The sequence below is a fragment of the Oncorhynchus gorbuscha genome, linkage group LG11 (genome assembly GCF_021184085.1).
Source record: "Oncorhynchus gorbuscha isolate QuinsamMale2020 ecotype Even-year linkage group LG11, OgorEven_v1.0, whole genome shotgun sequence".
NCBI lineage: Eukaryota > Metazoa > Chordata > Actinopteri > Salmoniformes > Salmonidae > Oncorhynchus > Oncorhynchus gorbuscha.
In genome coordinates this window covers 35,750,968-35,778,826 of record NC_060183.1, presented here as the reverse complement: position 1 = coordinate 35,778,826, position 27,859 = coordinate 35,750,968, and the positions used below count along the sequence as shown (strand labels likewise).

Sequence of the window (27,859 nt, the reverse complement as noted above, 5' to 3'; positions counted from 1 at the left end):
GCTTTGAGCCGGTTCGTGACAAGTGGGGGCTCATCCGGGATCTTTGAACTATTGGTTTGGGAGACCGTGGAGGTACGTGTTTGGTTTGAATATGGTGTTTGAGTGTGATCGGCCCAGTATTGGTTGCCTTTGTTTGGTTTGTGTGCTGCGTTGGAGAGAGTATAATGGTTAGTTTCCAGGCCTTGCCTAGCCTGGAAACTGGTTCTACTTTCTGTTGAAGTCAGTCTGAGGTGAGTAAATCGGCTGTGTACCTCGGTAGGAGATTTGGGTAGGAGATTTGGGTAGGGTAGTGGAACTTGCTACCCGGAGCTATAGCCTTTTCCCCTGATAGGCTTAGCGACGTGTTTCAATTTTGAACATGTTGGGCATGGTTAAATGTTTGTTAATTTTGTGTGGTGTCTGTGGACTGAGCAGTTGTCTCGGGGGCACGTCCGTGGCTTGGTGGAATTTGCCAGCATGCTGGGGAGTTCTATTTCCTTGCCAGCGGGCTACAGTGCGTAAATACCCACCGCAAATCTGCACGAAGACTAGGGTTGAGTTATTGTAGGTTTTGGGGAAGCTCCGTATCTCATCTCTCTTCTGTGGTGCTCAGGGTGATTGTCATTTCTCTGGTTGTGGTCTGATGTGCTCAGCAGAGGGGTTGAGCAAGATTACTTACTTATGACTATGGTGTCTCATGTATACAAGTTCATTCGCTTTCCATCAGAGGACCTGTTAGAATTATGTACTTAAGAACAGCTGTTGAAGATCGCTGAACACTACAAGCTTAAATGATTGAAATTAGTGAAATTCTGTTTCGTTGGAAGTGACTATGAATCGTTGGAAGTGACTATGAATCGTTGGAAGTGACTATGAATCGTTGGAAGTGACTATGTGTTATGCAGGTGAATGAGGACCCAAAAGCGACTTGGCGAAAACAGAGTCTTTATTCCAGTAAAGGAAATAGGCAATACTCCTAGACAAATCAGAGCAGAAAACAAAACATAAAAAACTAATTCCACTCGTAGTGACGAGGACAGACTGGAGACTCGACCATAAACTGTAGGTTGCCTCGGGAAGGCACCGACCGTAGCAGACTCAGACACCTGCTCACACGCAGCATCTGAGGGAAACAAGACACGACAGGGCGAGACAAAGACACAGCACGGCGAACAATATACAAGGATCCGACAGGACAGAAACGGAAGACAAGGGGAGAAATAGGGACTCTAATCAGAGGGCAAGATACGGAACAGGTGTGAAAAGATTAGATGATTGAGTAGGGGAATAGGAACAGCTGGGAGCAGGGACGGAACGATAGAGAGAGGAGAGAGAGGGAGGGGGAGAGAGAGGGATAGAAAAAGGGAACGAACCTAATAAGACCAGCAGGGGGAAACGAACAGAAGGGAAAGCATAATGACAAGACAATATATGACAAAACATGACAGTACCCCCCCACTCACCGAGCGCCTCCTGGCGCACTCGAGGAGGAACACTGGCGGCAACGGAGGAAATCATAGATCACAAACGGTCCAGCACGTCCCGAGAAAGAACCCAACTCCTCTCCTCAGGACCGTAACGGAAAACGATAAAAAGGGAAACTAGGGTACTACTCTAAAAAAAAAAAAAAAAATGAGACACGGGTAGAGAACTGAAAGCTTTAGAGCAAACAGGACCAAACAGGCCAGGAGAGTAACAACTAGGGACAGACTGAGACACAGCAAGGGCAGGAACAAGAACAGGAGAGATGCGGTGGCAGGGAACAGACTGGGACCCAGCAAGACCAGGAGCAGAAGCAGAAAAAAAATTACCAGACTTATTCTGCGCGCAGTCCGAACACGCAGCCACGAAACGGCGCGTGTCACGCTCCTGAGTAGGCCACCAAAACTGCTGGCGAATAGAAGCAAGCGTACCCCGAACGCCGGGGTGGCCAGCTAACTTGGCAGAGTGCGCCCACTGAAGAACAGCCAGACGAGTAGAGACAGGAACGAAAAGAAGGTTACTAGGACAAGCGCGCGGCGACGGAGTGTGAGTGAGTGCTTGCTTAACCTGTCTCTCAATAACCCAGACAGTCAACCCGACAACACGCCCAACAGGAAGGATCCCCTCGGGATCGGTAAAAGCCACAGAAGAACTAAAGAGACGGGATAAAGCATGAGGCTTGGTGTTCTTAGTACCCGGGCAATAAGAAATAACGAACTTGAAACGAGCGAAAAACAATGCCCAACGAGCATGATGCGCATTCAGTCTTTTGGCAGAACAGATGTACTCAAGGTTCCTTTGGTCAGTCCAAACGACAAAAGGAACGGTCGCCCCCCTCCAACCACTGTCGCCATTTGCCTAGGGCTAAACGGATGGCGAGCAGTTCGCGGTTAGCCACATCATAGTTACGTTCCGACGGTGACAGGCGATGAGAAAAATACGCACAAGGGTGGACCCCATCGTCAGTATCGGAGCGCTGGGACAGAATGGCTCCCACGCCCACCCCCGACGCGTCAACTTCAACAATAAACTGTTTAGTGACGTCAGGTGCAACAAGGATAGGAGCGGATGCAAAACGCTTCTTGAGGAGATCAGAACAACAATCATACGACCGGTGAGGAGGAAGGGAGTTGGCTCTGGACCGACTGAAGACCGAGCGCAGATCATGATATTCCTCCGGCACTCCTGTCAAATCACCAGGTTCCTCCTGAGAAGAGGGGACAGAAGAAACAGGAGGGATAGCAGACATTAAACACTTCACATGACAAGAAACGTTCCAGGATAGGATAGAATTACTAGACCAATCAAAAGAAGGATTATGACACACTAGCCAGGGATGACCCAAAACAACAGGTGTAAAAGGTGAACAAAAAATCAAAAAAGAAATGGTCTCACTATGGTTACCAGATACAGTGAGGGTTAAAGGTAGTGTTTCACATAATATACTGGGGAGAGGACTACCATCCAAGGCAAACATGACCGTGGGCTCCCCTAACTGTCTGAGAGGAATGTCATGTTCCCGAGCCCAGGCTTCGTCCATAAAACAGCCCTCCGCCCCAGAGTCTATTAATGCACTGCAGGAAGCTGCCGATCCGGTCCAGCGTAGATGGACCAGTAAGGTAGTACAGGTACTTGACGGAGAGGACCGTCTAGTAGCGCTTATCAGTCGCCCTCCGCTTACTGATGAGCTCTGGCCTTTAACTGGACATGAAATGACAAAATGACCAGCGGAACCGCAATAGAGACAGAGGCGGTTGGTGATTCTCCGTTCCCTCTCCTTAGTCGAAATGCGAATACCCCCCCAGCTGCATGGGCTCAACGCCAGAGTCAGTGGGGAAAGATGGTAGTGTCGGAGAGAGGGGAGACACAGTTAACGCGAGCTCTCTTCTATGAGCTCGGTGATGAAGATCTACCCGTCGTTCAATGCGAATAGCGAGTTCAATCAAAGAATCCACGCTGGATGGAACCTCCCGAGAGAGAATCTCATCCTTAACCTTAGCGTGGAGTCCCTCCAGAAAACGAGCAAGCAACGCCGGCTCGTTCCAGTTACTGGAGGCAGCAAGAGTGCGAAACTCTATAGAGTAATCCGTTATGGATCGATTACCTTGACATAGGGAAGACAGGGACCAGGAAGCTTCTTTCCCAAAAACTGAACGATCAAAAACCCTTATCATCTCCTCTTTAAAGTTCAGATAATCGTTAGTACACTCAGCGCTTGCCTCCCAGATAGCTGTGCCCCACTGCCGAGCCCGACCAGTAAGGAATGATATGACGTAGGCAATCCGAGCTCTCTCTCTTGAGTATGTGTTGGGTTGGAGAGAGAACACTATATCACACTGGGTGAGAAAGGAGCGGCACTCAGTGGGCTGCCCAGAATAACATGGTGGGTTATTAACCCTAGGTTCCGGAGGCTCGGAAGACCCGGAAGTAGCTGGTGGCACGAGACGAAGACTCTGATACTGTCCTGAGAGGTCGGAGACCTGAGCGGCCAGGGTCTCAACGGCATGCCGAGCAGCAGACAATTCCTGCTTGTGTCTGCCGAGCATCGCTCCCTGGAACTCGAGGGTAGAGTAGAGAGAATCCATAGTCGCTGGGTCCATTCTTGGTCGGATCCTTCTGTTATGCAGGTGAATGAGGACCCAAAAGCGACTTGGCGAAAACAGAGTCTTTATTCCAGTAAAGGAAATAGGCAATACTCCTAGACAAATCAGAGCAGAAAACAAAACATAAAAAACTAATTCCACTCGTAGTGACGAGGACAGACTGGAGACTCGACCATAAACTGTAGGTTGCCTCGGGAAGGCACCGACCGTAGCAGACTCAGACACCTGCTCACACGCAGCATCTGAGGGAAACAAGACACGACGGGGCGAGACAAAGACACAGCACGGCGAACAATATACAAGGATCCGACAGGACAGAAACGGAAGACAAGGGGAGAAATAGGGACTCTAATCAGAGGGCAAGATACGGAACAGGTGTGAAAAGATTAGATGATTGAGTAGGGGAATAGGAACAGCTGGGAGCAGGGACGGAACGATAGAGAGAGGAGAGAGAGGGAGGGGGAGAGAGAGGGATAGAAAAAGGGAACGAACCTAATAAGACCAGCAGGGGGAAACGAACAGAAGGGAAAGCATAATGACAAGACAATATATGACAAAACATGACACTATGAAGTGACTATGAATCGTTGGGAGTTGTAAAAATTAAGAAGGACCCTGATGTTCTTTTCGTTGGAGTTTGTAGCTGTTGGTCTTTTGTGCCATGTTCCTGAATGTTTACGTGACTGACCATTGTTTCGGGTTGTCATGTTCTATCTTTCCTGTCTGTTCCCTCCTGGTCTTGTGTTCTTATTTCCTCTTAAATATTGCTTCCTATGCGCAAAGGTTGCTGAGGTCTGGGGAGGAGGAGGTTGGATGGGGCAGGTGGAGGTGTGAACACATAACCCCTCACCAATTTGGGACGCAGAGGCCTGTGTCAATTTGGGACGCAGAGGCCTGTGTCAATTTGGGACGCAGAGGCCTGTGTCAATTTGGGACGCAGAGGCCTGTGTCAATTTGGGACGCAGAGGCCTGTGTCAATTTGGGACGCAGAGGCCTGTGTCAATTTGGGACGCAGAGGCCTGTGTCAATTTGGGACGCAGAGGCCTGTGTCAATTTGGGACGCAGAGGCCTGTGTCAATTTGGGACGCAGAGGCCTGTGTCAATTTGGGACGCGGGTGCCTGTGTCAATTTGGGACGCGGGAGGCTGGTATGTTGTTCCGGGGTCCTTGTTGGTCCCCGGTTTTATGGGGGGGAATGTGACAACCCTCCCACTCTGTCTGCCGTATTCTGTCTTTGTTCTTGTTTCCTTATTAGGATGCCGGTGGGCGGAGTTGAGAGGGTCGTCAGCTACATGGGAAACACCTGGGCCAGGTGTCTCCCAGGATAAATAGACCTCTTCCACATTCATGGAAGAGACTCTCTCCATGCAGACACCTGTTGTAGATTGTGGTGTGGTTCTTGGTGGCCTTTTGTTTGTGTGCTTTGGCACCTTTCAACACCCTGCATTATCACATTCATGCATGCAAAACACTCACTTACACTACGGACTACTGATTACACACACCATTGGATATTTTCCTTAGTTGCTTTAGTTAATAAATATATCTTTTGTTACTCCTTATCTCCACGTTGTCTCCCTTTGTTACGGGCTTTGAGCCGGTTCGTGACACTACTCTGGATGGCTCTGGCTTAGAATACGTGGACAACTACAAATACCTGGGTGTCTGGTTAGACTGTAAACTCTCCTTCCAGACTCACATTAAGGATCTCTAATCCAAAATTAAATCTAGAATCGGCTTCCTATATCGCAACAAAGCATCCTTCACTCATGCTGCCAAACATACCCTCGTAAAAGCCAATTCCTCCTTTGGTCGTCTTTCCTTCCAGTTCGCTGCTGCCCATGACTGGAACGAATTGCCAAAAATCTCTGAAGCTGGAGACTCACTAGCTTTTTTGCTATATTTTTAATTACTTCGCCACCATGGCCTATTTATTTCCTTAACTTACCTCATTTGCACTCACTGTATATAGACTTTTTGTTTTCTTTTGTTCTACTGTATTATCGACTGTATGTTTTGTTTATTCCATGTGTAACTCTGTGTTGTTGTATGTGTCGAATTGCTACGCTTTATCTTGGCCTGGTCGCAGTTGCAAATGAGAACTTGTTCTCAACTAGCCTACCTGGTTAAATAAAGGTGAAATAAATAAATAAAAAGTGTCAATAACGTTAATAAGCTTGCAGCACAGCTCCAAGTCCAGAGTCTGCTTCAGAATAATGAATACGTGGTGACATCACACACTGCCCACTTCAAAACACATTCCTTGATGAAAAACATGTCACATGTTTTATAATGTGTTAATAAATGTAGTAGTGTTGGATTTCAAGGTGCTGAATTTGTATGAGACCAGGCCCAAAGACAGGAGTGTCTGGATAAATAATGCAACAGTACAGACAGACTGTCTCAGATCTGACAGAGCCGTGGGGAGATTGTGTAGGAGTCTGTCCACAGAGAGTAGAGGGGATGGAGGGCATTTTCTCTCTCTCTCGCGCTCTTTCTTTCTCTGTCTCGCTCACATTATCTCTCTTTCAGGTAGAATTTGACAGAAAACAACAAAAACCACAACACAAACAATGACACAACTGTCATACAAATGACTGAAGAATGACTGGCCTTATTTGTTTGGTTGTGTATATGATGCCCGAGGGGATGGAGGGCACATTATGTCTGAAATTAGGTGTGAGTTTCATTGGCTTTATTGGCATTGGAAACATATGTTTACATTGCCAAAGTAAGTGAAATAGATAATAAACAATAAAAAATTAACAGTAAATATTACACTCACAAGTTCCAAAGGAGTAGAAATCCCTGAGCTGACAGATTAAAAATATGTTGTTCTGAACGAGGCAGTTAACCCACTGTTCCCCGTTAGGATGTCATGGTAAATAATAATTTGTTCTTAACTGATTTACCTAGTTAAATGTTAAAAATATTTTTTTTATTAAACTCACCGACCACAATTGAATCCCTGCATCTTTGTTACAGTTGCAACGATGTGCAAAGGGAAATAAATATGGCTTGTATTTACAATGGTGATTGTTCTTCACTGGTTGCCCTTTTTCTTGTGGCATCAGGTCACACGTGTTGCTGGTGTAATGGAACACTGTGGTATTTCACCCAATGGGAGTTTATCAAAACTGTATTTATTTTTTTGTGTAATTTGAGGAAAATTTGTATCTCTATGGTCATACATTTGGCAGGAGGTTAGGAAATGCAGCTCAGGTTTCACCTAATTTTGTGGGCAGTGTGCACATAGCCTTGTCTTCTCTTTAGAGCCAGATTTCGCAATAGCATGGCTATGCTCCCTGAGTCTGTACATAGTCAAATCTTTCCTTAATTTTGGGTCAGGTAGTCTACCATTGTGTACTTTCTGTTTAGGGCCAAGGCCAGCATCCCAGAGTCGCCTCTTCACTGTTGATATTAAGACTGGTGTTTTGCGGGTACTATTTAATGAAGATGCCAGTTGAGGACTTGTGAGGTGTCTGTTTCTCAAACTAGACACTCTAATGTACTTGTTCAGTTGTGCACTGGGGCATGCCACTCCTCTTTCTATTCTGGTTAGGGCCAGTTTGCTCTGTTCTGTGAAGGGAGTAGTACACAGTGTTGTATGAGATCTTCAGTTTCTTGGTAATTTCTCACATGGAATAGCCTACATTTCTCAGAACAAGACTGGACTGATGAGTTTCAGAAGGAAGTTATTTGTTTCTGGCCGCTTTGAGCCTGTAATCGAACCCACAAATGCTGATGCTCCAGATACTCAACTAAAGAAGGCCAGTTTTATTGCTTCTTTAATCAGAACAACAGTTTTCAACTGTGCTAACATCATTGCAAAAAGGGTTTTCTAATGATAAATTCACCTTTTAAAATGATAAACTTGGATTAGCTAACACAACGTGCATGTTAAGGGGTGTGTAACTGGTGGCATGGAAGTCAAGCGCAGGAGAGCAGAACTTGGAAAATAGCCGGAGCCATTTCATGTACATAACTACCGGCATACAAAAGTAACAAAACACATGGACACAAAAACCTGTATCACACCAGTCACATAAAGCACACTTACTTACAATAAACAATTCCCGACAAGGACATGGGGGAAACAGAGGGAACATATGCAACATGTAATTAGGGAATTGAAACCAGGTGAGTGGAACAACCAGACAAAACAAATGGAACATGACAAATAGATCGATGATGGCTAGAAGACCAGTGACGTCGACCGCCGAACACCGCCCGAACAAGGAGAGGAACCAACTTCAGAAGAAGTTGTGACAGTGCCATTGGAACACAGGAGTGATGGTTGCTGTACACTGTATTTCTGATCAATTTGATGCTATTTTAACGGACTGACATTGTTAAAAAACAAGGACATTTCTAAGTGACTCCAAACTTTTGAACGGTAGTTTATGTATAGTTTTTTGGGTGCTCTAGGTGTCTAGATGGAATTTGTATTTGTGGTCCTGACATCTGGACCTTTTTTGGAACATCATCATTTTTTCATCTTGAGATTTACTGTCAGGGCCCAGGTCTGACAGAATCTGTGCAAAAGATCTAGGTGCTTCTGTAGGCCCTCCTTGGTTGGAGACAGAAGCACCAGATCATCAGCAAACAGTAGACATTTGACTTCAGATTCTAGTAGGATGAGGCCGGGTGCTGCAGACTATTCTAGTGCCCTTGCCAATTCATTGATAGATATATGATACCTCACATCTCAAAATAGGGCTACTTAATGTTAGATCCCTTACTTCAAAGGCAATTATAGTCAATGAACTAATTACTGATCATAATCTTGATGTGATTGGCCTGACTGAAACATGCCTTAAGCCTGATGAATTTACTGTGTTAAATGAGGCCTCACCTCCTTGCTACACTAGTGACCATATCCCCCGTGCATCCCGCAAAGGCGGAGGTGTTGCTAACATTTACAATAGCAAATTTCAATTTACAAAAAAAAATGACGTTTTCGTCTTTTGAGCTTCTAGTCATGAAATCTATGCAGCCTACTCAATCACTTTTTATAGCTACTGTTTACAGGCCTCCTGGGCCATATACAGCGTTCCTCACTGAGTTCCCTGAATTCCTATCGGACCTTGTAGTCATAGCAGATAATATTCTAATCTTTGGTGAATTTAATATTCACATGGAAAAGTCCACAGACCCACTCCAAAAGGCTTTCGGAGCCATTATCGACTCAGTGGGTTTTGTCCAACATGTCTCTGGACCCACTCACTGTCACAGTCATACGCTGGACCTAGTTTTGTCCCATGGAATAAATGTTGTGGATCTTAATGGTTTTCCTCATAATCCTGGACTATCGGACCACTATTTTATTACGTTTGCAATTGCAACAAATAATCTGCTCAGACCCCAACCAAGGAACATCAAAAGTCGTGCTATAAATTCACAGACAGCACAAAGATTCCTTGATGTCCTTCCAGATTCCCTCTGTCTACCCAAGGACGCCAGAGGACAAAAATCAGTTAACCACCTAACTGAGGAACTCAATTTAACCGTGCGCAATACCCTAGATGCAGTTGCACCCCTAAAAACTAAAAACATTTCTTATAAGAAAGACGATTGGTCGCATATTACGCAGCCTTTCTTTTCGTAACCCTGCGTCTTGGGCAGAACAGCTCCCCTGGGCAGAATACGCTCACAACTCGCTTCCTTCGTCTGCTACCGGGCTATCTCCATTTCAGAGTAGTCTTGGGTACCAGCCTCCTCTGTTCTCATCCCAGCTCGCCGAGTCCAGCGTTCCCTCCGCTCAGGCTTTTGTCCAACGTTGTGAGCGCACCTGGAGGAGGATCAGGTCTGCACTTTGCCGTTACAGGGCGCAGACTGTGAGAGCCGCCAATAAACGTAGGATTAAGAGTCCTAGGTATTGTCGCGGTCAGAGAGTGTGGCTTTCCACTCGTAACCTTCCCCTTACGACAGCTTCTCGCAAGTTGACTCCGCGGTTCATTGGTCCGTTCCGTGTCTCTCAGGTCGTCAATCCTGTCGCCGTGCGACTGCTTCTTCCGCGACATCTTCATCGCGTCCACCCTGTCTTCCATGTCTCCTGTGTCAAGCCCTTTCTTCGCGCCCCCGTTCGTCTTCCCTCCCCCCCAGTCCTTGTCGAGGGCGCTCCTATTTACAAGGTACGGAAGATCATGGACATGCGTTCTCGGGGACGTGGTCACCAGTATTTAGTGGATTGGGAGGGTTACGGTCCTGAGGAGAGGAGTTGGGTTCCATCTCGGGACGTGCTGGACCGTTCGTTGATTGATGATTTCCTCCGTTGCCGCCAGGGTTCCTCCTCGAGTGCGCCAGGAGGCGCTCGGTGAGTGGGGGGGTACTGTCATGTTTTGTCATTGATTATCATGTCTTGTCTCTGTGCTTCCCTTCTATTCGTTTCCCTCTGCTGGTCTTATTAGGTTCTTTCCCTCTTTCTATCCCTCTCTCTCCCCTCCCTCTCTCCCCTCTCTCGCTCTCTCTCTCTATCGTTCCGTTCCTGCTCCCAGCTGTTCCTCATTCTCCTAACTACCTCATTTACTCTTTTCACCTGTCCCCTATTTTGCCCTCTGATTAGAGTCCCTATTTCTCCCTCTGTTTTCCGCTTCTGTCCTTGTCGGATCCTTGTTTGATGTTCGCAGTTCTGTGTCCTTGTTCCGCCCTGTCGTGTTTTTACCTTCTTCAGATGCTGCGTGTGAGCAGGTGTCAATGTCAGCTACGGCCGGTGCCTTCCTGAAGCGACCTGCAGTCTGTGGTCGCGTCTCCAGTCGTTCCTCTCTACTGACAAGTGGATTTCAGTTTTCCTGTTTTTGCATTTACCTAGATAATATCCAGGAGTATCGCTTTTGTTTAAAACTGGAATAAAGACTCTGTTTCCGTTAAGTCGCTTTTGGGTCCTCATTCACCTGCATAACACTTACTGCCTTCCTGAAGACAAACAATGTATACGAAATGCTTCAGTCTGGTTTTAGACCCCATCATAGCACTGAGACGGCACTTGTGAAGGTGGTAAATTACATTTTAATGGCATCGGACCGAGGCTCTGCATCTGTCCTCGTGCTCTTAGACCTTAGTGCTGCTTTTGATACCATCGATCACCACATTCTTTTGGAGAGATTGGAAACCCAAATTGGTCTACACGGACAAGTTCTGGCCTGGTTTAGATGTTATCTGTCGGAAAGATATCAGTTTGTCTCTGTGAATGGTTTGTCCTCTGACAAATCAACTGTAAATTTCGATGTTCCTCAAGGTTCCGTTTTAGGACCACTATTGTTTTCACTATATATTTTACCTCTTGGGGATGTTATTCGAAAACATAATGTTAACTTTCACTGCTATGCGGATGACACACAGCTGTACATTTCAATGAAACATGGTGAAGCCCCAAAATTGCTAGAAGCATGTGTTTCAGACATAAGGAAGTGGATGGCTGCAAACTTTCTACTTTTAAACTCGGACAAAACAGAGATGCTTGTTCTAGGTCCCAAGAAACAAAGAGATCTTCTGTTGAATCTGACAATTAATCTTAATGGTTGTACAGTCGTCTCAAATAAAACTGTGAAGGACCTCGGCGTTACTAAGTTCGAGAGCCGTGCGTCCTCCGAAACACAACCCAACCGCACTGCTTCTTGACACAGTGCCCACTTAAACCGGAAGCCAGCCACACCAATGTGTCAGAGGAAACACCGTACACCTGGCGACCGTGTCAGCGTGCACTGCGCCCGGCCCACCACAGGGGTCGCTTGCGCGATGGGACAGGGACATTCCTGACGGCCAAACCATCCTCTAAACTGGACGAGGCTGTGCCAATTGTGCGCCACCCCATGGGTTTCCAGTCGCGGCCGGCTGCGACAGAGCCTGGACTCGAACCCAGAATCTCTAATGGCGATGCAGTGACCACTGCGCCAACTCGGGAGGCCCCCCTCTTATACCCTCTTATAGCTGTGTGCCATGCCCAGGGATTGTCTATGTGGAAGATTCGGTTGATTGCGTTCCCATTTTTGTAGCAGTCAGCAAAAATGTATCTGGATTGTCCATGGGGAGCTTCTCTTTGTATCACTTCAGTGCCAGTTAATGTTGCAGCCGGGTCTGTTCTTTCCTTGCAAGTTTGGTAGCCTTTTAACTTAGCATTCAGTATTTATAAAGTAAAATATCTAGAAATAATTGTAATGTTGTTTTATTTCTAGGCTTTTGAAGTAGCTTTAGACTGAACATTACTCACTCAGTTCCCGGTTGGGTATCTGTTGTGCTGCTTTTGCTGGTTGCTGGTTTGCCAGAAAGTTTGCTGGATAGTCCTTGGTTGAAAGAATCCTTGGTAATAAAAAGTCCTATTAGTTTGCAAGTTAGTTAGGACACATCCCGATTTCCGGGATGTCTCCTGGTCCGACAAACAGCACTGTAGCTCTGCCATCTTCCAACGCAGATGCAGAAGGCCACCATCGGCAGATGTGGTGGATTGAGACTCATCTCATACAAAACTGATATCTCTAGCTTAAACAGACTTGTTGTGTGTGTGTGCGTGTGTTAATTAGACTCAATGGGGATTAATTAAAGCCTAACATAACATAATTACAGTGCCTTCAGCAAGTATTTATAACCCTTGACCTATTCCACATTTTGTTGTGTTACAGCCTGAATTCAAAATGGATTAAATATTGTTTTCTCACCCAACACAATACCGCATAATGACAAAGTAAGCAATGCTTCTAGAAATGTTTGCATATTTATTAAAAATGAAATATGCATCTCATTTACATATATATTCACACACTGAGTCAATGCTTTGAAGAAGCACCTTTGACAGCAATTACAACTGTGAGTCTTTAGGGTAAGTCTCTAAGAGCTTTACACACCTGAATTGTGCAACAGTGTCCCATTACTATTTTTAAAATTCTTCAAGCTCTGTCAAATTGGTTGTTGATCATCGCTAGACAACCATTTTCAGGTCTTGCCATGGATCTTCAAGTAGATTCTGGAGGAGACGGCACAAATCATTATTGAGAATGTATTCAGAATTCATGGCCTCCCGTTAGAGGACCCGCAATTCATGTCACAGTTTTGGAGGGAGTTCTGTCGTTTGATTGGTGCGTCCGTCAAATTCCAGAAAATTATGTCATGGCTTTAGAAGCTTCTGATAAGCTAATTGACATCATTTGAGTCAATGTGGATGTGTTTCAAGGCCTACCTTCAAACTCAGTGCCTCTTTGCTTGACATCATGGGACAATCAAAGGAAATCAGTAGACCTTGTAGACCTCCACAAGTCTGGTTCATCCTTGGGAGCAATTTCCAAACGCCTGAAGGTACCACGTTCATCTGTACAAACAATAGTACGCAAGTATAAACACCATGGGTGAAATAAATCATTATCTCTACTATTATTCTGACATTTCACATTCTTAAAATAAAGTGGTGATCCTAACTGACCTAAGACAGGGAAGTTTTACTTGGATTAAATGTCAGGAATTGTGAAAAACTGAGTTTAAATGTATTTGGCTAAGGTATATGTAAACTTTCGATTTCAACTGTACAAGGGGTAAATTTTTACTTAACTTTTAAAACTTTTATAAGTGAATTTTTAAATGCAAGCACACGTACGCACAGACGTACATCTGCACGCGAACACACACACACACACACACACACACACACACACACACACACACACACACACACACACACACACACACACACACACACACACACACACACACACACACACACACACACACACACACACACACGTCTTCTCAAATCAGCCCTAGTTATGGTCCTCCAATAATTCTCATGGGTGATGGAAATGAAGAAATGCCAATTTCCTCTGAAATTCACGTTTGTCAACAAAGAAGCACTTCTGTTAAACAGACACAGAGGATTGCTCTTGCAACTAAGCTCAGAAAAGAACGTCTAAACATCACAATTACGTCTTTGGAATCAGGCTAGGAATACAAGTGCCTGTTTAATTGTTATTAGAGTGGAATGTATTAGGTTTTTTCATTTCTTATTCCACAGAAACAAATCTCTATGGCTGTGTCCCAAATGGTTGTGTCCTAAACCTATTCCTTGCGTAGTGCATAGAGCCCTAGTCAAACTATATAGAGAATAAAGTGCCATTTGGGACACATTCTACATTCTCTGTGATGCAACATAAAGGTTGGGAGTTAGAAGACAATATACAGGACATTTTCCATAGGCTTTTTCCCAAGTGTTTGTAGCATTATCTAGAGAGTTTGGTCTTATACGATGTAAACAATGCTGGGAGGGGAGGCATGCAGGGAAGACAAGAGGAGATACTGAATGATGTACAGTCAGATGGCCTGGGACTTTGCGGTGAATCCGGTGTAAATTTTGTGAGCACAAAGTGCACAACTTTACTAAAAACACCCTATTCTATCGTAATTCACATCTTCCTATCCTCCTACCATATGTGTAGTGTGGACCGAGAAGATGATGTCCACAAGCTTTGTGCTGAGCTATGATGGGGGCTAACTGAATGCCCATCCACCCTCCTACTACTGAAGATTAGACAGATTGATGTGATAGTCCTGCAGATGCACACAACAGTCCTTGGAGCCCCTGCCTGCTTATGAGATTGATCCAGCACGCTGCCACCATGTCTGCTGCTGCTGCTGCTTCGTGATAAGTATTATTTCATTGGTATTTCTAACAAAGTGTCTTCACAGTCATTGTCGTGCATGTTATAGAATGCCATTTGGCAACCATTTCTATAATTATGAGAAAGACCACGGTCAAATCCAAGTGTATTTGTCACATGCACAGAATGCAACAGGGGTAAACAATACAGGTACAATTTTGCGTTCAAGCTCTTCCTCAACAGTGCAGTGTCAATGTCAAAGGAAAGAAAATAGAAAATCCAGAATAGGATCTTAAAGAGAGATATACTCAAATGAAAACTAATTAGACATAAAAACACAATAATTAATGCCACATACAAGGCCAGTACCAGTATCATATCAATGTGCAGGGATTAAGTGGTAGTAGAGGTAGATACAATATGTACATGAAGGCATGTATAAAAGTGACTGGACAGCAGTGTTTCTGAGTGACGTTCAATGCAAAAGTGTCAGTGTAAGTGTGTGTGTGAGTGTGGTTAGAAACCTGTGACTCAGTGCAGTCAGTGCTGTTCAACAGTCTCATTGCTTGGAGATAGAAGCTGTCTCTGAGCCTGTTTGTCCGAGCGCTGATGCACCGGTGCAATTTTCCAGGGGGTAGCGGAGTGAAAGCCCATGGCTGGTGTGGCTGACATCTTTGGCAATTTTCAGGTCCTTACCCAGATCAGGTAAAGTAGCCCAAGGTGAATGTAGTTACTGTACCACAAACACATCTTCTGTTGGAAAACTTCCACAGCACAACTGAGTTACACGAGTGAGTGAGTGAGTGAGTGAGTGAGTGAGTGAGTGAGTGAGTGAGTGAGTGAGTGAGTGAGTGAGTGAGTGAGTGAGTGAGTGAGTGAGTGAGTGAGTGAGTGAGTGAGTGAGACAAGGAGAGACAGAAAGAAAGAGAGGGTGGAGAGAGAGGGACTCCGACTGGGCCCCCAGGGTGGTCCACAGGAAGTTGCAGGGCAGGGGTGGAGGAGGGAGACAAGGAGGGGTGAGGATTATGAGGGTGAGGATGGAGGAAGAAATAAAGGGGAGGGAAGTGGGTGATCAGACACAGATGCTATTTGTGATTACAGTGTGTAGCATTCATCATCCTCTCCCATGATGCTTGTTATCCATCCAAGATCCACTGTCACCATAACTGATTGAATGAGATGGGTAATGGAGAGGAGAGGGGAGGGGATGTGTGTGGGGCGGCGCACGAGGTGGTGGGATGCAGACAGTAAAGCAGCCATTCTATCTCGAGCTCTCCCAGCATCAGCACCACGGAATTACGAGCAATCTCTGTCTGCTTCTGAAACAGAGAAGAGTATCGGTTTCAAACCTGCCAGCGCGAAATCTAGACAAGGCAACACGGATTTCAGTGTCGAAAGGTGAAGTTGGAAGGCAAACAACAGATGCGCAAACAATCCACAGGTTTGTAGCTATTCGAATGCCATTTTTTCAACACCAGTCAATTTTGTTTCATAATTCATTATTCTCAATAAACTACAATTGTTATTATTTCCCTTCTCTATGAAAATGTAAGACCGAGCTGGTGTCGGAATTGTTCATGATAAAATTAGGCTTGAGACATCGTTTCTGGAGGACAGATGTGATGTGTGCTGCCAACAGGTGTGGTAGACTAGATTTAACCTAGTCGGAATCACCAAGGCTTCTAACGAGAAATACCTGGCTCTTGTTGTCCATAATCATTGTCATGCATGTAAAAGGGAATTGGAATACATGTTAAAGTGATGCTCCAGAACTTATGTATATATATTTCAGCCAGTACTTTTGAATGTAGTGCTCCCTAGCCTAAACGGGTCCCAGTTTTGTGTGTAATACCTCATCCAATTGTGTACGAAGTCATCCATTTCGTATGATACGTTTAGGTCCAATTCATGATATGTTACGAATCCAATTCGTATGATATGTTACGAATCCAATTCGTATGATATGTTACGAATCCAATTCGTATGATATGTTACGAATCCAATTCGTATGATATGTTACGAATCCAATTCGTATGATATGTTACAAATTTGCTGTGATTAAGATCCCAGACTGCGTCTATAAACAACATTAACCTGCCGGGTCTGTCAAAAGAAAGAGAATGGTGGGAGGTGGCATTTCTGAAAAACCCTAACCTCCTCTTCCTTCCCATCGTAACGCCACCGGTTACCGAGATAGAAGTTCTAGAAGTACTTCACGGCACTGACTGCACTGCCCGGTTTGACATTTCCACAGCTGTTGCTGTGTCATTTTGGACACCATGGACGCGCTAATAAAGGGGTTCTCGAAAGCCAAGGATGGGGTCGTGGCTGCAGCGGAGAAGACGAAGCAGGGAGTAACTGGGGCGGCTGAGATGACAAAAGGTGGCGTTATCTTTGTCGGTAGGTCTTGACAATTGTAGCCGACCTGCTCTTTCCTTTAACTTGCTTTTAAATCATTGCTGAGATGTCGAATGCTATAAGTGTTGCTGAGATGAGATGTTGAGATGTTGAATGTTAGAAATGATGTACGAGCATGGTTAATCAGACTATGTAAAGAGATAATTTTATTGAATGACAGTGGTCCCATTGACATCAATGGGATGTTAAATATTTGTCACCCGTCCTTCACGTTTTTGTTCTTTTTCATAGGCAACAAAACAAAGGATGGAGTCACAACAGGTAGTCTACATGTCACCATTACCAACATTACTCAGTTGAGTACAGGCTTAACTGAATTACAGCAGAGACAGAATACGATATGGAATTGTATTGAATAGTTAGGGTAGGCCTTGTCTCCGAGGAATGGTCCTTAGAACAGGGTTCCGATAATGGGCCTTCAGGTTATTATGCTGGTGGTGGTGGGGAGCTGGAAGGTCGTGGGAAGACTGTTGCTGCAAAACATCAAGTCAGAGACAAGGGATAGGTTGACAAATACGCCCTAGATGTATACCTATTGGTTGACAGAAAAGGAAGTGACTATTGCACAAGTGACCCCATAGGTTAATCAGCAAGCGTGGTGGAATTGTGTTAGTGTGCTATACTCATTGGATGAAGTTAATAGGTGAATGACAGAGCTTTCCACACCTGGATTGTGTAACATTGGCCATTATTATTTTCAAAATTCTCCAAACTCTGTCAAATTGATTGCTGATCATTGCTCGACAACCGTTTTCAAGTCTTGCCATAGATTTTCCTATAAATTTAAGTTAAAAATTGTAACTCAGCCACTCAGGATCATTCACTGTCTTTTTGGTAAGCAAATCCAGTATAGATTTGACTTTGTGTTTTAGGTTATTGTCCCGCTGAAAGGGGAATTCATCTCCCAGTGCCTGGTGGAAAGCACACTGAACTAGGTTTTCCTCTAGGATTTTGCTTGTGCTTAGCTCCATTCCATTTATTTTTTATCCTGAAAAACTCCCCAGTCCTAAACAAGCATACCCATAACATGATGCAGCCACCACTTTGCTGGTATATACGAAGAGTGGTACTCAGTAATGTGCTGTATTGGATTTGCCCAAAACATAACACTTTGTATTCAGGACAAAAAGTTAATTGCTTTGCCACATTTTTTGTAGTATTACTTTAATGCCTTGTTAATTAAAAACAGGATGCATGTTTTGGAATATTTTTTATTCTGCACAGACTTACTTCTTTTCACTCTGTCAATTAGGTTAGTATTGTGGAGTAACTACGACGTTGTTGACCTATCATCAGTTTTCTCCTATTACAGCCATTAAACTCTGTAACTGTTTTAAAGTCACCATTGGCCTCATGGTGAAATCCCTGAGCGGTTTCCTTCCCCTCCGGCCTGTATCTTTGTAGTGACTGGGTGTATTGATACACCATACAAAGTGTAATTAATAACTTCACCATGCTCACAGGGATATTCAATGCCTGCTTTTTTTTACCCATCTACCAATAGGTGCCCTTCTTTGCGAGGCATTGGAAAACCTCCCTGGTCTTTGTGGTTGACTCTGTGTTTGAAATTCACTGCTCAATTGAGGGATCTTACAGATAATTGTATGTGTGAGGTACAGAGATGAGGTAGTCATTCAAAAATCATGTTAAACACTATTATTGCACACAGAGTGAGTCCATGCAACTTATGTGACTTGTTAAGCAAATGTTTACTCCTGAACGTATTTAGGCTTGCCATTACAAAGGGGTTGAAGACTTATTGTCTCAAGACATTTCACCTTAAATATTTGTATTAATTTGTAAAAATGTCTAAAACATAATTACTTTGACATTATAAGGTATTGTGGGCCAGTGACCAAAAATCTAAATTTAAATCATTAGAGATTCAGGCTGTAAACAACAACACACAAAATGTGGAATAAGTTAAGGGATACGAATACTTTCTGAAGGCACTGTAAGTAAGTTCCACCAATTTGGTGCCTTTTCAGAAGTGTTACTTGGTCCAAAAAAAACGTTGATTTCATCTCATTTTAAAATTCTGTCATAAAGAGCACGCACATGTTCAACTTGATAAAAAACATGGTTTACCATCTTAAGAAGTTAAACAAAAAAAAGACTAGTAAATTAGCGTAAATTTATTCTTATAAATCATATCTAATTGTATTTGTCACATGCGCTGAATACAACAGGTGTAGACTTTACCATGAAAGGCTTACTTACAAACCCATACTTATCTGTAAATAGCCCACCCAACTACCTCATCCCCATATTGTTATATTTTTTTTGCTCCTTTGCACCCCAGTATCTCTTCTTGCACATTCATCTTCTACACATCTATCCCTCCAGTGTTTACTAAATTATAATTATTTCGCCACTATGGCCTATTTATTGCCTTACTTCCCTACTGCATTTGCCTTACCTCCCTACTGCATTTGCACACACTGTATATAGGCTTTTCTATTGTGTTATTGACTGTATGTTTGTTTATTCCATGTGTAACTCTGTGTTGTTTGTGTCACACTGCTTTACTTTATCTTGGCCAGGTTGCAGTGGTAAATGAGAACTGGCCTACCAGGTTAAAGGTGAAATAAATTAAAATAAAAAATATTAACAAACACTGCAGTGAGAAAAATGAGTCAAGAAAAAATGTACTTAATAAACTAAAGTAATTTTTTTAAAGTAACACAATAATATAACAATAACAAGTTGACCATTTCTTCTTTAAATCAGACAGAATTCCCCTTGTGACTGGGAATGGTAGCATGTTTTTCAGAAATGACTGTCAAAGCAACAAAATAACTAGGGCTTTACAACGAAGGTGAAACTTGGAGAAATGTTAAGATTAAGTGGGTTAAAATCTATCTAGATGTGACCACCACATATGTTCTCCCTCTCCTGGTAGTTGCAGGTAAAACAGTGTCTGGCGTTTCCCAGGTGGGCGGAGCCATGGTAACAGGTGTGACAGCAGTGGCTCACAGGACTGTGGAGGGGCGGGGAATATTGCTGCTGCGACTGGATTGGTCAAGAAAGACACAGTCAAACAGGTGAGAACCTGAGATACCTGACCCATACTCCTACCTTGTTCGTTATTTGATACCATCACTTACACAAACACTTTACAGCTCTCTATCTCTTAGTTTTAGCTCTGCCTCTCTCTCACACAACATTTAAATTGAGATGAATGACAAACAAGTGGGGGTTACTTTTTATTCTTATACACATATACAGTGCATTCGGAAAGTTTTCAGACCCCTTGACTTTTTCCACATTTTGTTACGTTACAGTCTTATTGTAATAATCCCCTCAATCAACACACAATACCCCACACACAATACCCCACTATGACAAAGCAAAAAACGTATATATATATTGTTTTTTTTTTGCAAAAATAATCATTACCAAAATGCAATATCATATTTACATACGTATTCAGACCCTTTACTCAGTACTTTGTTGAAGCATCTTTGGCAGCAATTACAGCCTTGAGTCTTCTTGGGTATGATGCTACAAGCTTGGTACACCTGTTTTGGGGGGTGTTTCTCCCATTTTTCTCTGCAGATCCTCTCAGGCTCTGTCAGGTTGGATGGGGAGCGTTGCTGCACGGCAATTTTCAGGTCTCTCCAGAGGTGTTTGATGGGTTCAAGTCTGGGCTCTGGCTGGGCCACTCAAGGACATTCAGAGACTTGTCCCGAAGCCACTCCTGCTTTGTCTTAGCCGTGTGCTTTCATTGTCCTGTTGGAAGGAGAAGCTTCACCCCAATCTGAGGTCCTGAGGGCTCTGGAGCAGGTTTTCATCAAGGATCTCTTTGAATTTTGCTCCGTTCATCTTTCCCTCGATCGTGACTAGTATCCCAGCCCCTGCTGCTGAAACCACCCCACAGCATGATGCTACCACATGCTTCACCGTAGGGATTGTGCCAGGTGTCCTCCAGACGTGACGCTTGGTATTTAGGCCAAAGAGTTCAATCTTGGTTTTATCAGACCAAAGAATCTTGTTTCTCATGGTCTGAGAGTCTTTAGGTGCCTTTTGGAAACTCCAATTGAGCTGTCATGAAGAGTGGCTTACATCTGGTCACTCTACCATAAAGGCCTGATTGGTGGAGTGCTGCAGAAATGGTTGTCCTTCAAGAAAGTCCTCCCAACTGGTGCTCTGTCAGAGTGACCATCGGGTTATTGGTCACCTCCCTGACCAAGGCCCAACTCCCCCAATTGCTCAATTTGGCCAGATCTAGGAAGAGTCTTGATGGTTTCAAATTTCTTCCATTTAAGAATGATGGAGGCCACTGTGTTCTTGTGGTTTTGCACATGCACTGTCAACTGTGGGACCTTACAAAGACAGGTGTGTGTCTTTCCAATTCATGTCCAATCAATTGAATTTACCACAAGTGGACTCCAATCAAGTTGTAGAAAAATCTCAAGGATGATCAATGGAAACAGGATGAACCTGAGCTCAATTTCTATTCTCATAGCAAAGGATCTGAATATTTATATAAATATGGTATTTCTGTAGTTAATTTTTAATACATTTATAAAAACCTGTTTTTGCTTGGTCATTGTGGTGTATTGTGTGTAGATTGATGAGGGAAAAATAATAATTTTTATCAATTTTAGAATAAGGGTGTAACGTTACAAAATGTGCAAAAAGTCAAGGGGTCTGAATACTTTCCGAATGTACTGTAAGAGAGAAAACAGAAGCAACCTTTGCTATTCATTTTAGTCTTGATACCGACATTTCATCAGAACCTATTGCCATCTGAATGCTGTCCTTTCCTTTCAGCACAGCATTTTTCAACCATTTTATATGTGACAGCTAATTCACTTCTCCCCCCCCCCCCTGTCAAATGAAACCTGACCTTGAGTCCTCTGGCTTGTTGCTTTTTCCTTTCTTATCCTCTTCCTCCGGCGTTCTTAGTTCTCTGTCATAAAAAGCAGGATGGATTCTCACTTGTCTCTCTGAAGGCCTGTTTATATAAAGGCAGAGAAAGATCCAGACAGACAGACAATTTGCAGCCCTGGTGGTCTCTGAAGATGAAAAATGGATTGTCTCTCTTTCAAAACAAAACTAAACAGAATCGTGGACATATTAAAGTAAAGCTTGCCTGCAATGCTGGCCTTGTAATAGTAGTGATGATTAATCTTCAAACCAACAGCAAAGCAACAGGGTTTCTTCAGTCTGCCCTTCCATGTTCTTCCAATTAATGGGACAATCTGCAATATGTACAGCTGTTCAAATGGTCAATTCAATGAATGACAAAACACCCATTGATGCTTGAGGGAAACAACTTGCCTCAAGAGTTTAGTAGAACTGAACTCAATCTATGCATTTGAGAATGGTTGCATTTCTCCAGCCCCATCCATCAGCTTTATAGCAAAAGAAGTGGAGGGGCTGCCATTTGTATGAAAAACAATTGACAGATTGTTGCTTTAACAGTGTTAATCTGCCATGTGAATTAGCCACCCCAAAGCACCCTGCTGACGTCACAGGTACTCAGCAATCATTGCATTCATTATCTGTATATTGTCCTTACACACACACACACACACACACACACACACACGCACACACACACACTGGCATTATTATTAGAAAAAAATCAATGACATCAATCAGAGAGAAAACCTCACTAATTAGGACAATAACTTTAGCTGCCTTCCTCCTTTGCCTGTGTTCGTTTATGACTAGATTAATAAATTGTTACATGACACACACATCCGCACACACAGAGGTTAATAAAGTGTTAAATTGGACATAATTCTAGAGGGATTATACAATTAGGCTGTGGTTATGCTACTGAGAGGAAGTTATAAACAAATAGAATCTCCCTGGGCAGAGAAGAGAACAGTGTACTGCTCAATTGAAGGTTTGTTGAGGAGCTCCTACTGTATGTAGATTTTAGAAGAGGACTGACCACCCCTCATAGCCTGGTTCCTCTCTAGGTTTCTTCCTAGGTTTTGGCCTTTCTAGGGAGTTTTTCCTAGCCACCGTGCTTCTACACCTGCATTGCTTGCTGTTTGGGGTTTTAGGCTGGGTTTCTGTACAGCACTTTGAGATATCAGCTAATGTATGAAGGGCTATATAAATACATTTGATTTGATTTAGGATTTAGAATTTAATGACTGACTGTTAACGTAAATGTTAAACAAATTGAGTAGGTGGCCAGTGTTCACACAAGATTTGGTTCTGGGTTCCAAGATCAAGAACTTCAGAACAATAATTACCGACACACACCCAGAATTGCTACTGATGAATAAGATAAAAGTAGTGGAATTTTTTGCTGCTAAAGGAATAAATATTTTGGTCTGGACAGGAGGCAATGCCTTGGAACCACTCTGGTAATCCGAGTAATGTCTTCAGCATTATATTACATTTACATTTAAGTCATTTAGCAGACGCTCTTATCCAGAGCGACTTACAAATTGGTGCATTCACCTTATGACATCCAGTGGAACAGCCACTTTACAATAGTGCATCTAAATATTTTAAGGGGGGTGAGAAGGATTACTTTATCCTATCCTAAGTATTCCTTAAAGAGGTGGGGTTTCAGGTGTCTCCGGAAGGTGGTGATTGACTCCGCTGTCCTGGCGTCGTGAGGGAGTTTGTTCCACCATTGGGGAGCCAGAGCAGCGAACAGTTTTGACTGGGCTGAGCGGGAACTGTACTTCCTCAGTGGTAGGGAGACGAGCAGGCCAGAGGTGGATGAACGCAGTGCCCTTATTTGGGTGTAGGGCCTGATCAGAGCCTGGAGGTACTGAGGTGCCGTTCCCCTCACAGCTCCGTAGGCAAGCACCATGGTCTTGTAGCGTATGCGAGCTTCAACTGGAAGCCAGTGGAGAGAGCGGAGGAGCGGGGTGACGTGAGAGAACTTGGGAAGGTTGAACACTAGACGGGCTGCGGCGTTCTGGATGAGTTGTAGGGGTTTAATGGCACAGGCAGGGAGCCCAGCCAACAGCGAGTTGCAGTAATCCAGACGGGAGATGACAAGTGCCTGGATTAGGACCTGCGCCGCTTCCTGTGTGAGGCAGGGTCGTACTCTGCGGATGTTGTAGAGCATGAACCTACAGGAACGGGCCACCGCCTTGATGTTAGTTGAGAACGACAGGGTGTTGTCCAGGATCACACCAAGGTTCTTAGCGCTCTGGGAGGAGGACACAATGGAGTTGTCAACCGTGATGGCGAGATCATGGAACGGGCAGTCCTTCCCCGGGAGGAAGAGCAGCTCCGTCTTGCCAAAGTTCAGCTTGAGGTGGTGATCCGTCATCCACACTGATATGTCTGCCAGACATGCAGAGATGCGATTCGCCACCTGGTCATCAGAAGGGGGAAAGGAGAAGATTAATTGTGTGTCGTCTGCATAGCAATGATAGGATTATCTTTCAGCCAATTACAATCTTTGTTTTTCTCTGTTAATCGCCTGTGTGTCGACACAATCCCCTGTCCATTTGATTTGTTTTTAAAGACGTTTGAATGTGGCATTTCCTGTGGCCATTGATTGGCTACCTAGCGGTTTATCTCCAAACCCTGTCTAATGCCTAATCCGTCCTCTGTGTAACACCTTAACGTGTCCTCCGAGTTTGACAGAAGAAACACAGAAATACAGAAACTAAGTCCCAAATGGCACCCTAATTCCCTACATGGGTGCTGTTCAAAAGTAGTGCACTACATATATAAGGAATAGGGTGCCATTTGGAACGAAGCCAGAGATGGTGCACAGAATTGGATTGATCTCATTTAGACAGAGCCTTAGTGCCTGTCTGTCCCTGCTTGAGTTCTGAGCCCCAGTCATTACAGTGTCATTGATATCGACCAAATTCAAAAGGAGCCCATCAAAGGAGCTTCTCTGCCTAGGGGGCTCCGACCCAGGCGCAATATCTCTTTACTTTTATCCCTCTATCCGTCTCTCCATACCTCCTTTCTAAAGCAAGCATGGAACAGCAGGTTAGGGAGCAGAGTGATCAATCTACTTTCATCTGATTGTCCACAGCAGCCAGCCAACTCTCATCAGTTAGTTAGACAGTGTGAGAGATGGGGTGTCTGATGACGAGGGAGGAAGAGCGAGGCTGCTGCCTGTTTGTTTGTTGAATGGAACACCCATCCACCCACACACAAACAACTAGCAGCGCTAGCAGCGATGCTCCGGCTGGTAAATGGATTTGGGCTGATAAGACAGGACAGAGAACACACCTCACCAGCTCCCGTAGACCGACTCATTGCACTCATGTCACAGATGCTGTTCTGTTGTATGTTCGGTTGTTGAGCCACAAGACAAGAGGAACACAATCAAAATCTTGCTAATGTTTCATATAGGAAAGGCTAAATTAAAAGTGAAAAATATGTATGTATTACATAGTTACAAGTTAATACTTACCTGGATAATATATTCCAGTTTTTATTTATAATTTGAAATAACTATATCATGAGGCTTCATGGGTTTGGGTTTCTTAAAAATTATTAGCAGAATAGAAAATAGCACAGTAGAGACAGTATTTATTGGCCACGGTGGGTGTTGAGAGACGCTGTGTGGTGTGCTTCTTTCTATGTGTGTGTGTGTGTGTGTGTGTGTGTGTGTGTGTGTGTGTGTGTGTGTGTGTGTGTGTGTGTGTGTGTGTGTGTGTGTGTGTGTGTGTGTGTGTGTGTGTGTGTGTGTGTGTGTGTGTGTGTGTGTGTGTGTGTGTGTGTGTGTGTGTGTGTGTGTGTGTGTGTGTGTGTGTGTTGCGTGAACAGATGGAGACGCAGTGGGCGGTGTTAAATGGAATGGCAGGAGGAGAGGGCACAAACACACACCTACACATACAGGAGAAGAGGGCACAAAAACACACCTACACACACACACATACAGGAGGAGAGGGCATGGTAATTGCTCTAAGGTTGTCAGCTGGTAGCCATGTCACACACACACACACACACACACACACACACACACACACACACACACACACACACACACACACACACACACTAGGAGATGAGTGGAGCTGTATGTGTCACCGGCCTGTATCTTATGAAAGGTCACAACAATGACAAGCACCAATAAATGCCTTGTATTGTAGCACATGGGATCAAGAAGCAATTTAATGTAATAGGTTTGTTTCCCACAGCCTTCAATTGTTAGCACGCTTGTCTTGGAATACACTGAGTGTACAAAACATTAGGAACACCTTCCACCATCAGAACAGCCTCCGTTCGTCGAGGCATGGACACTACAAGGTATCGAAAGCTTTCCATAGGGATCCTGGTCCATGTTGAATCCAATGCTTCCCACAGTTATGTCAAGTTGGCTAAATGGCCATTGGGTGGTGGACCGTTCTTGATACACATGGGAAACTGAGCGTGAAAAACCCAGTAGAGATGCAGTTCTTGACACACTAAAACCGATGAGTTTGGCACCTACTACCATACCCCATTCAAAGGTACTTAAATATGTTGTCTTGCCCATTCACCCTCTGAATGGCACACATACACAATCCATGTCTCAATTGTCTCAAGGCTTAAAAAGCCTTCTTTAACCTCTACAGGATTTCCCAGGACATAGACATGTCTTATATGGGCAGAAAGCTTACATTCCTGTTAATCTATCTCCAGTGTCCAATTTACAGTATCTATTACAGTTACAAAATACCATGCTATTGTTTGAGGAGAGTACACAACAACAAAAAAACGTTTTTCATGGCAACTGGTTTGATACATTCAGCTCTGAAGGTAAATAATGTACTTACATTCAGTAATCTTGCTCTGATTTGTCATCCTGAGGGTCCCAGAGATAAAAATGTAGCATAGTTTTGTTTAATAAAATCCATTTTTATATTCAAATGTAGGAACTGGGTTCTACAGTTTCGACCCCTGCTCTCTCTGACTCCACACACACCCCACCCAGCCATCTAGATGTGTGAAAGTTAGTGTGTAAGCTACTGATCCATCATGTATGACATTCGTAGGAGTGTGTAAACTTACATTTTGCATTACCATATCATTGTTGTTTCTCTATAATTATTTACTTGAAAATGTATCAATTGACCAATTCGGTACATTTGGGCAGACTTGATAAAAAATATTGTCCAGTATTGAAATGTGACTCAATCTGAAATGTTGCACACACACACTGCTGCCATCTAGTGGCCAAAATCTAAATTGCACCTAAACTGCAATAATACACGATGGTCTTTGTCTTGGTGGAACAAAAAGATGGAACAAATTATTTTTTTGAATTGTTTGTATTATCTTTTACCAGATCTAATGTGTCATATTCTCCTACATTAATTCCACATTTCCTCAAACTTCAGTGTTTCCTTTCAAACGGTATCAAGAATATGCATATCCTTGCTTTAGGTCCTGAGCTACAGGCAGTTAAATTGGGGTATGTCATTTTAGGCTAAATAAAAAAAAGACAAAAAAAAAGTTTCTGATCCTCTCTTTCATCTACACTGACTGAAGTGGATTTAACAGGTGACATCAATAAGGGATACTAGCGTTCAACTGGATTCATCTGGTCAGTCTATGTCATGGAAAGAGCAGGTGTTTCTAATGTTTTGTGTATACAGCAACCAACTAACAAAAGTGGTCATTGTCTACTGTGGATATTTCCAACACTTCCCCACTGTTGACCTGGTCAGTGAATGTGTGTTATTATTGCAGGATGAAGATGCTATGTCTAAAGACTCACCTATCAAGGAGTCACCAGTGGACCCAGAGGGTGGTGATACTGCTGCAGAGGTAGGATATTTACCGACTACTTACAACATCTTCTAGAGCAGTGGCTCCCAACCTTTTTTAAACGGTGGCGCACCTTGTTTTAAAAACAATC

General features: G+C 43.8%; 1 pseudogene; it reads left to right on the top strand.

Annotated features, from left to right (window-relative positions):
- The first annotated feature begins 16,905 nt into the window (after positions 1–16,905).
- On the top strand, positions 16,906–27,804 carry LOC124047650 (annotated as a pseudogene).
- Positions 27,805–27,859: the final 55 nt, after the last annotated feature.